We start from the raw sequence: 9,504 nt of genomic DNA, 5'->3' as shown, positions 1-9,504 counted from the left end.
ATATAAGAGGGACGTAATTTCAAGGTAAAGAACGTCGCTTCAAATGGAATAAATTTAGCTTTATGGAGAATTCGTTCCATTGTTCTTGCTTTTGTTTTTCTCTTCTTTTAAACGTCTGGCAAAGATCTGTTCCTGGTCCCCAGTACCCTCTCTCAGCTGAGCGAAAGGAGCGGGGGTGTCCGGCCAGGGCCCCGCAGCCAGGGAGGACTGCGTGTCGCTCCCGCTCTTTCTGGCTTCTTAACAAATCGCAGACTTAGCGGAGTCATTTATCGCCCCCTCTCCCGGGTCTGGGGACTGGCCGGGCTTGGGGTCTCAGAGCCAGCACAGAGGGCAGCCGGGCTGCTCAGCCCACGCCTGGGATGATGCCAACTAACCGCTGGGGGCCGAGCTGGGGCTCTCGACCTCCCGCTCCGTCCATGTGATCTCCATGGTGATTTCTGTGGCCCCAGAGGTGTGTGTGTGGAGGACAAGGCGGAAGCCATGGCACAACGTCATTTTTTTTTTTTTTATGCCTACAGCACCTGGTCTTCCGAGGTGGTCTCCCATCCAAGTACTAACCAGGCCCGACCCTGCTCAGCTTCCGAGATCAGACGGGATCGGGCGTGTTCAGGGTGGCGTGGCCGTAGATGTCATTTTTCAAAGGGAGGTGACAGGCTCTCTCCGGGTGGGAGGACACTGAAGGGTTTGCAGACGTGTTTTAAGACCACCCCCTGGCTCCCGAGCTCCCCGGAGCAGCAGGCTTTGATTTGGGGGCTGGTGTCTTGGACACACGCCCCTCACGGGCTCCAGGAAGGAGTCTGGTGGAGGATGCTGGAGGTGGCTCTCCAGCGAAGTCCCTGCTTGCACTTCTATGAAGTAATAAATTTCATGGATAAGGTAGATTCCATCAAATAAGTATCAATTAAGCTCTTTTATGATCATAACCGAGATGATGAATTAAAGTCAATTTGGAGGAAAAAAACCAGCAGAAGAACAGAGACTTCAGGAATGCAGCCCGTGCTCACAGAGCCCCCCACACTCAATGCCTCACTCGACGAGAAGGCAGCCTTCAGCTCTGGTTGAGTGTCTGCTGTGTGTAAGGCTCTGGGCCGGCCTCGTGGTGTGCGGAGGTGGGGGTACAAATCTGTGCTCCTGAATATCCATGAGAGATTTGGGGTGGCCCTGTGTCACCCCTAGATGGTGAGAAGGGGCGAGGACCAACTCTGTAAGTCCCTCTGCTTAATGCGGGCTAGCGGGCTGGGTTGGGTTTTGGTTCTCAGGAACAAGGTGCATCTGTTTAAGGAGATTAATGTAAGAATCCCGGGCAGGTGAGGACTAAAAGGACATCTCACAGCAACATGGCCAGGCCCTACAGGGTCGGCCACGTCCCAGCCCCCGCCAGTCTCAGTCCCCAGGCCTGGCCTGTTCAGAGTCCAGTGTGTGAAATGGAGGTGGGTAGAGAGGGCAGGGAGACAGGTCTCTCGCAGCCTAGAAGGGTCTCGTATGCAAGGGACAGCCACATGAGTTGCTTTCCGTGGCAATGAGCTGGGCAGGAAGTTGAGTGGGAGAACCTGTCAGCCACTGGTTTCCTAGTTACTGAAAACCAGGTCCCCCCACCCACATCTGCCTCGGGGCTGGCCCAGCGTCCTGCCTCCACGGTGACCCCGGCCTCCAGCAACCAGCTCCCTTCTCTCTGCTCCCCTCCCAGCTTCTGCAAAAGGCCTCCTGAGCATCCCTCGCCTCCCCCCACTGCCACGTCTGCTCAGCCGGTCGCCCTCTGGGTGGCAGACACCCCAGAGTTCAATGCTTTGAAATGCCTGAGGGGAACCTTCTGGTTCCCTCAGAGTGACAAGCCCCATCCCCAGGAGGTCCTCCAGAGATGGCCCTGCCCTGTCACCCACCCCTCCTCTGTGTTTGCTGTGATTCCTTGGAAAAATAGTGTGGCAGGCTTCGCGTGTCTGCCCTGCCCACAGCCCCTTCTGAAAACAGGCCAGAGAGGCGGGTCTGTGGCAGCGTTGGGGACCATGTCCCAGGCCCCGAGGAAGTTGGCCTGACACCGGTCAGTGGGCCTGCCAGGAGCACCTGTTCATGCATGGCGATGGGGTGACAGGCACACTTCTTGGCGTTGGGGACAGACATTCTTATGTGCTGCATGGGACTGCCCAGAGGTCACATTCTGTCTCCGAATCACCGAGAACTGCTGGGTTTGGGGATAATTGTTTATGCCACAGCTCTTGTCAGAAGGAGGGGCAAGCAGTTCCCCAAGGCATAGGGCCCATGGGACACAAGGACCCTCTGTCCAAGAGGCTGGTCTGCAGCCTCCCGAACAAGGAGCAGCTGGGTATATCCAGTGACAAGGGAATGGAAGGTCACCTAGAGTCTGTAACAGCCCAGCTGGGCCTGGCTACGCAATTGCTGACCCATTCACATGGTAAGTGTTAGTCCCGCGTGCCTGGCACCGTTCCAAGACTTGAGTGTGGACAGTGAGCCCAAAGTGAGCCTGGTCCTGGACCCCTTCATCTGGCCGGGGAGACAGTCGGCAGAAACCAAGACGATGGTGGGGAACGGCCAGCCACGGGGGCAGGGCGGGGCGGCAGCTGCAGGGTGAAGTGACACGAAGCGGAGGGTCACCCCGCCCCTTCCTGAGGCGGGCTGCGGGGCTCCACAGGGCGCACCCCCCGGCCACCGGGCCCCTGAAGTGTGAGAAGGCAACGGGGCGCCCCTGCCCGGCCCCGGCTCCTCCTTCACCTCCTGGGTGTCGGGGCTGCTTTTCGGCTCCGGCCGCCCGGGAGGAAGTGTATATATTTAGACCCTTCTGTACTCTCCGTGGTAACAGCCGCTTTATTCCTGGTGAAGAATGAGGAAAATGGGTCAGCTGTATTTACTAAGACGCGCGTTCCAGCTCCTTTTCCGAGGCTATTTATAAACTTCAAAAAACGGGAGCTGAGTTTTCACATCTTGGCAGCCGGAGCGCCTGTGAGCCCCTTCGCGTGACCGCACAGGGGACTCGCGCTGCCCGCCGGCCGAGCAGGCAAGTAGGGCAGGCGGAGTCCTGCGGACGGTGGTTCTGGGGACTCTGCGCCCGAGTTTGCCTCCGGCTCCGACTTCTGGCTTTTTCCCCATGTGACAAATCCAGCTTTTCCGGGCCTGGCGAAGGGGTTTCGCTGCAGCTACAGGTGCTAGGGAAGCGAGGACCTGCCCCGGAGCCTGGGGATCTGGGGGGCTCTCTCGGGACCTGCTCCTTCCGGCCCTCAGTGGGGCGGGGCCTCGAGTCCTGCGGGCTCGGCCGGGGCTCACTGTCTGTCTCCGCCAGTCCTCCGTCCCTGTGCCGTGTCCGTGTGTGGTGAGGTCGCACGTTCATATCGCCTGATGTGCAGAGCAGTCGTGGCTCCTTTCTCTCTCAGGGGCCCTTTCTCTCGATCTTGCTTTCGAGAGAGGGAGGCTGGGTCCCAGGTGTCTAGGCTGGTGAGTTCAATCACGCGGCTCCCAGCAGCCCCGTGAGGCAGCCCCCGCTCCGCTCGGCCGTTTTGGGTGCGTGTTCAGTCTTTCTGAGCACCCCTGCCCTGCTCCCCTGTGCACCTCGGGGATGGGGGTGTGCCCCTGTGGCCTGGGGGTCGCTGAGGGACAGGGTCCCTGTGCTCGGTGACTCCTGGGACCATCATGGGTACCTGCTGCAGGGAGGCTGACTGTCCAGCCCAGGAGCCACCGGCCCATCTGGACTCGGGCAGGGATGAGCCCCGCCTATCTTTACCTTCTAGATGTCCAAGGCCCCCTCCAAGGAGGCCTCTGCATCCTGACCCTCAGAGCTCTCAGCCTCTCGGTCCCTGTGGTGATGAGGTTGATGCATCCTCCAGGGGGCACCGTGTGTGTGGGGGGGCCGTAAGAGCGAGGCCATGGGTGGCTCCTCCCCTCACCAGCCAACAACCTAGGGGGTGGTGACTCCTCTGTGCCCCCACCTCCTGTGGCTGTCACGTCGATAACACAAGTATTAATGATGACGGTGATGACCGCCATCACGTACCGATGGCTTCCTCTGCCAAGCGCGTCTGAGCCCTCTCGCGAATGTGTGGGTTCGTCTTCCAGGCAAAGCGGTCATTGGGGGATCAATTGTTCCAAGGCGGTTGCTAGGAGAGTGCCTGGCAGTCCTGGGCGCGCGCGCCACACGAGGTGGTACCCACGGTCACTCCATTATCTGCCGTCTGCTCGCTCCGTGGTAAGGGGCCTTGGGCCAAGTTCCCCCCAGAGAAGTTCCCAAAATTCCTTGTTCTTGGCACCCCGAGGGCCTCAGTGATTTTTTTCATGACATTCCTAGGCTCAAAGAAGTACTTAATAGTTCTGTTTATTATGTAGTTAGATCCAAACACCTCAATAAATATTTGAGTCCTAACAACTTAATAGCTGCCTGAAAATATAACAGACATAATTTTTATTTCATTCTTAAATTACCGAATTATTTACTAATGAGATATGTGTGCCCATCGGGCGCTGGACAGCTTTTCAAGTCTGGGAGTCAGATTGGGCATCCAAACTGATTTTTGCGAGGTGCTGGCTTCTAATCTCAGTAACCACTGCAAACCCAGCTTCACGAGGACGTGACGTCCTCAGAAGGGATGTGGGCTGGTCTCATGGTGAATGTGTGAACTCTGCCGAGCTAGCAGTTCCCGCTGTGCCTGACGGACATTCAGTATTGCTCGTTTCCCTCAGTAAGTGAAATACCCTGCAGGTCTCATGGATTTGCTGAGGCTCCCCAGGATGTCTAGGTACACAGTTTGGGAACGATGTGGCTTGTGGCTTTCCCCTCACTACACATTTTCAGACTCCTGCAACCCTCTCTGCAGGGTGGTTCGGGACAGATGACAGGAAGGGGGTGGGCTCCGCGCTCCTCCTCCTTCTGCATCCTGTTCTGCCTGGGGCTCGAGTCTCATGGTCCAGCTGTCAGGGTGTGGACAGCATCTTCTCCACACTCGGGGAGAACCCGGTGATCCGCATCCATCAGGATACAGATTCAGAAAACCTCCCTCATGACAAAATGCCTTCCAAAATGTCATGCTGCTGACGCCAACACAAATCACACTTGCCGTTCTGGGCTGAGAAGTTCCTTTGTTGCTTCGGTGGGTGGGCTGTCCACCGGAAGTACTGGACCCCATTGCTTCTGGGGCAGGGAGCTCCCCAAACCACCAGACCTTCGGGACAGGGAGTTAGGAAGGGTTTTTAAAATGCTGTGCCCACTATGCGCGAGAGGGGGCCAGATGTCCTGCACCTCCTTCTGCGGCCCCTGTTCAGCATTTCGTGGGTGCAGGCCGAGGGTACCTGTGCGTTCTCAAGCAGGTGTGTCGCCCGGGGCCTTTGCTTCCGCTGCTGGCTCTCCCACAGCGCCTCTTCACCCCTGCTCCCATCGTCGCCTCCCCATCTTCACCTCCATCGCCCCCGGGAAGCTGCCTCCGGCTGCTCCGCTCCGGCCGCCTCGTTCCCAGACAGGCCGGTCCTGCGGCCGCTGCGCCCACCCCTCGGCCTCGCCCGCTCACCCTCACCTCGCTCACCCTCACCTCGCTCACCCTCACCTCGGCACCTTCGCGTTCGCCCTTCCTCCTTCCTGCAGCCGTCCGTGTGAGCCGCCCCCAGAGCTGGCCCTGCTCGGTTTCCAGGTCTCACTCGAAACGCCACTCTTCGAAGAGGCCGGCCCTGAGCGCCCTGTCTAACGCAGGGCCCCCCGCTCCTTGTCCACACCTCACAGCCCTTTAAACCTGAGCTTCGCCCTGGCAGAGCCACGTCCATGTCATTCGGCGTCGTTTCCTCGGCACTGAGCCCCGCGCCTGGCCCTCCGTGGGCGCCCGGCACGCACGCCTCGGGGTGTGAGCGCCTTCACGGCACTGCAGCTTTTAAAATTCAAATGGACGGGACTTGTGGAGTCACCCACTTTTAGTTTTGCCAGCTAAGAGTTAGAAGAATTCCAGCAACCATATATCATCAATGTTTTGTGAAAGAAAAGCTGGAAGGACATAATCTCCAGGTAAAGGACGGTTCTTTAAGTGGAATAAATTTCGCTTTATCGAAGTGCATTGTGTTGTTCCTTTTCTCATCGTGTGGCAGACGGACGCAGACCCTCATGAAATGACAGGATCCATCGGTGGGCATTGGGAGATGCCCGTTCTCCCGCCCCGTGGAACGTAGTAACCGCCCGATGCCACCCTTGTGTCATTCCCCTGCTGCCATTTGTCCCCTTCACTAAGCCTGGTGGGGAGCTACGTTTTAGACCTAAGCAGCCTTTGCACATGCTGTTTGCTCTGCCTCAGAGGCCCCCGTGGGTCCCTGGACACTTCCGGATCTGGCTGGCCGCCCCGTCCTGAAGCTTTCAGGACCAGGGTTGTCTCCCCTGCGACATTGCCATCATCCGTCCACACAGCGGTCCCCGGGGCGGGGTAAGGTGGGTGGTCTGTGGGAGGGGGCGTGGGCAGCACGCCGTGGTCCTCAGTCTGCACTCACACTGCTTAGCCCACTGAAGGACGCAGTTCCCGCTGCCTGTGGCCATCCATGAGTACGTGACAGCGACCAGCCTTGGGCCACAGCTCAGGGGTACATGACGTGGAGTTCTTTCCCTTTTGATAACTAATTTAATTTCTGTTTCAGCCCTTCATTCCACCAGGCCCCAGAAACAATTCCACTTAATTCTGGAGTTCCTCAGTCAACTCAGAGCCTCCCCTGACCCGTCGCTGGTTTGTCGGTGTGTGAGGGGCGGGTGGGGGTGACGGTCCTGGCCCTGAGTTATTGCTAGTTCCTCAGGTCCCTGGTTGTCACCTCTCACGGGTCCCGTGGTCCCCATGCAAGGCCTCTCCAGGGCCGGGTCCTTCTCAGCTGCTTCTGCACCCCTCTTGGGGGGCAAGAGGCACCCGTCTCTGTGCTCTGGGGCTCAGGGCGAATGCCGTCACTCCACTTGGGGAACAAGGCCCAGCCCCCCTCGGGAGTGCGGGCCTCTCACGTCGCACGTCACCAGGGTGGGGAGGACGTGGACCCACAGGGCTTCTGTTCTTCTGCCCTTTGTCCCCGTATCAGCCCTCGTGCGGGATGGGGGTGCCCCGGTCTGGTTAGAATTCAAGGCTACAGGGATGGGGGTGAAGAGGGACCGCTACTCACACCTGCGACGTGCTAACCTGCTGCAGGTGTGAGGGCCCAACCTGGGCGTTTTGGGGGAGACTTCTACGGTGTCTGAGGAAGGGGAGAGGGTGTGAACTGAGCACCCTGGGGAGCTTGCTCTAAATGTGCAGGGGGTGAGGGTCAGTAAACACTGGAGCCGCGCGGTGTCCCGGCTCATTTGTCCCTTCATGTGTTTGTATTTACTTAAAGCTTTCGGTTTAGAAACGTTGAGTGAGGATGGAGGATACAGGAGAGCAAGTGGAGTCGGCATCCGTCTCCGCACCCGGGGACCGCTTTGCATCTCTCCAGGTAGCTCAGCCGTGAACTAGTGGTCATTATTGCACTACAGGAGCCGTGCACTTACCGAGTGCTCGCGATGGGCCAGGTGTCCTTCTGCGATCACGCGGATGTGAATTTATTAAGTCATGACGCCTCTGCAAGGTGCATACTACCTTGTTTTACGGGTGAGGAAATTAAGGCACAAAGCGTTCACATAATTTGCCTAAGGTCAGTCAGCTGGGCAGTGCCACACACCTGAGCGGGGTGGGGTGTGTGCGCACGTGTGTGCGAGTGTCTGTGCGTGTGTGCATGTGCACGTTGATGGCCAAGACAGAGAGCAATGAGCACACGCACCAGTCACGGTTCTTGACCTAATTCCTTTCGGGAGAATAACCACACCTTTCTCTGTCTGCGTCCTTGGGGCTCGGAACACCGATCTACTGAATGAATGAATGAGAGGGGATGTTTTTATTTTTTTACGCCTACAGCACCCGGTCTTCTGAGGTGGTCTTCCATCCAAGTACTAACCAGGCCCGACCCTGCTTAGCTTGCGAGGTCAGACGGGATCGGGCGTGTTCGGGGTGGCGTGGCCGTGGAGGATGCTTTGAATTCTAACACAAGCACTTCTACCACTAGTGGGCAAATTGCTGTTTCTCCTGTTGATTTGTTTTCTCTCCTTTCCTGGCTCAGCCCTGAGCCTCCACACACAGCTTCAGGGCGTCCTAGTCTTTTTCTGAAAACGGCCGTATCGAGGCATCATTGACACATGATAAACTGCACATATTTAAAACGTACAACCCGATGGGTTTGTGCATCACCATCACCAAATCAAGAGAACGGACGCGCCCAGCCCCCAGAAGTGTCTTCGAGCCCCTCGCTCCGGGGCCTCCCCGCCTCCCCTCCCAGGAGACTCCTGTCTGCTTTTTGTCACTATCGTTAGTTTGCATTTTCTAGAAGTTTATATAAATGGAATGACACAGCCTGTTCTCTCTCTCTCTCTCTCTCTCTCTCTCATTCGGTCTGTTTTCTTTCACTCTGCACGATCGTTTTGCAGCTCATCCATGTTGTGTAGCATTTCATTCCATTTTATCACTGAGAAGCGTTCCATTGTGTGGATATGAGACAGTTAATTTGCCTGTTGATGGACGTTTGCGTTGTTTCCAGCTTTTGACTGTTAGAAATCAGACCGCTCTGAACATTTGTGCACAAGTCTTTGTCTGGACAGATGCTTTCTTTGCTCTGGGGTAGATACCTAGGAGCGGAAGGGCCAGACCTTATGGAACCCGCCACTGCCTTCCAAAATGCTGGCGCCATCTCCACCCCCGCCGGCCAGGCCTGGGCGTTCCAGTTGCTGCTGATCCTCTCTGGGCCGCTGGTTTTCTCTGCGGCCATTCTGGTAGGGTGTCCATTCGGTAGGGTGTCGAGGTGTCCGGCCCAGGTTTTAATTTGCATTTCCCTAACGACTCGTGATGTTCATGCTCTTATTTGCCACCCCTGCACCTTCCTGGTGAAATGTCTGTTCACATCTTTTGTCCCTTTGAAAAAAATTGGGTTATTTGTGTTCTTATTGGGTTTTGAGAGTTCTCTATCTGTATTCTAGATAAAGTCCTTCAGCAGATATTTGCTTCGCAGAGATTTCGTCTGTGACTTCCCTTTTCAACTTCTTCACAGTCTCTTTTGAAGAACGAAAGTTCATTTTAATGAAGTCCAATTTATTGTTTTTTTTTTAATAGATCTTGATTTTGGTGTTGTATCTAAGCGATCTTTGCCTAACCCAAGGTCACCAATATATTTTCCTATTTTTTTTTTTCTCAAGAGAATGAACATGGCCAGCCCCCCTGAAGTGTCTTCGAGCCCCTCGCTCCAGGGCCTCCCTGCCTCCTTAGTTCTATAATCCATTTTGAGTTAATTTTTGTGTATGGGGTGAGGTTTCAATTTTTTCTCTCTCTTTTTTTTTTTTATTGCATGGGATGTCCAGTTATTCTAGCACTACTTGTCAAAAAGCTTCTCCTTTCTCCACTGAATTTCCTTTTGCAGATTCGTAAAAGGTTGTTCATCCACATACGTGGGGGTCTATTTCTGGACCCTGTTCTGTTTCGTCGATCTGGTTGTCTG

The 9,504-nt window shown here is 56.1% G+C and overlaps 1 non-coding gene and 1 pseudogene across 1 annotated transcript; both read right to left on the bottom strand.

Moving 5' to 3' along the window:
• Positions 1–509: 509 nt before the first annotated feature.
• LOC112481811 lies at positions 510–628 on the bottom strand. Its single transcript, XR_003047047.1, has one exon. It is a non-coding gene; the product is annotated as a 5S ribosomal RNA (ribosomal RNA).
• Positions 629–7,868: 7,240 nt separating this feature from the next.
• LOC112481781 lies at positions 7,869–7,987 on the bottom strand (annotated as a pseudogene).
• Positions 7,988–9,504: the final 1,517 nt, after the last annotated feature.

Source organism: Pteropus alecto, unplaced genomic scaffold, assembly GCF_000325575.1.
Source record: "Pteropus alecto unplaced genomic scaffold, ASM32557v1 scaffold125, whole genome shotgun sequence".
NCBI lineage: Eukaryota > Metazoa > Chordata > Mammalia > Chiroptera > Pteropodidae > Pteropus > Pteropus alecto.
This window is presented reverse-complemented; position numbering and strand designations above follow the sequence as displayed.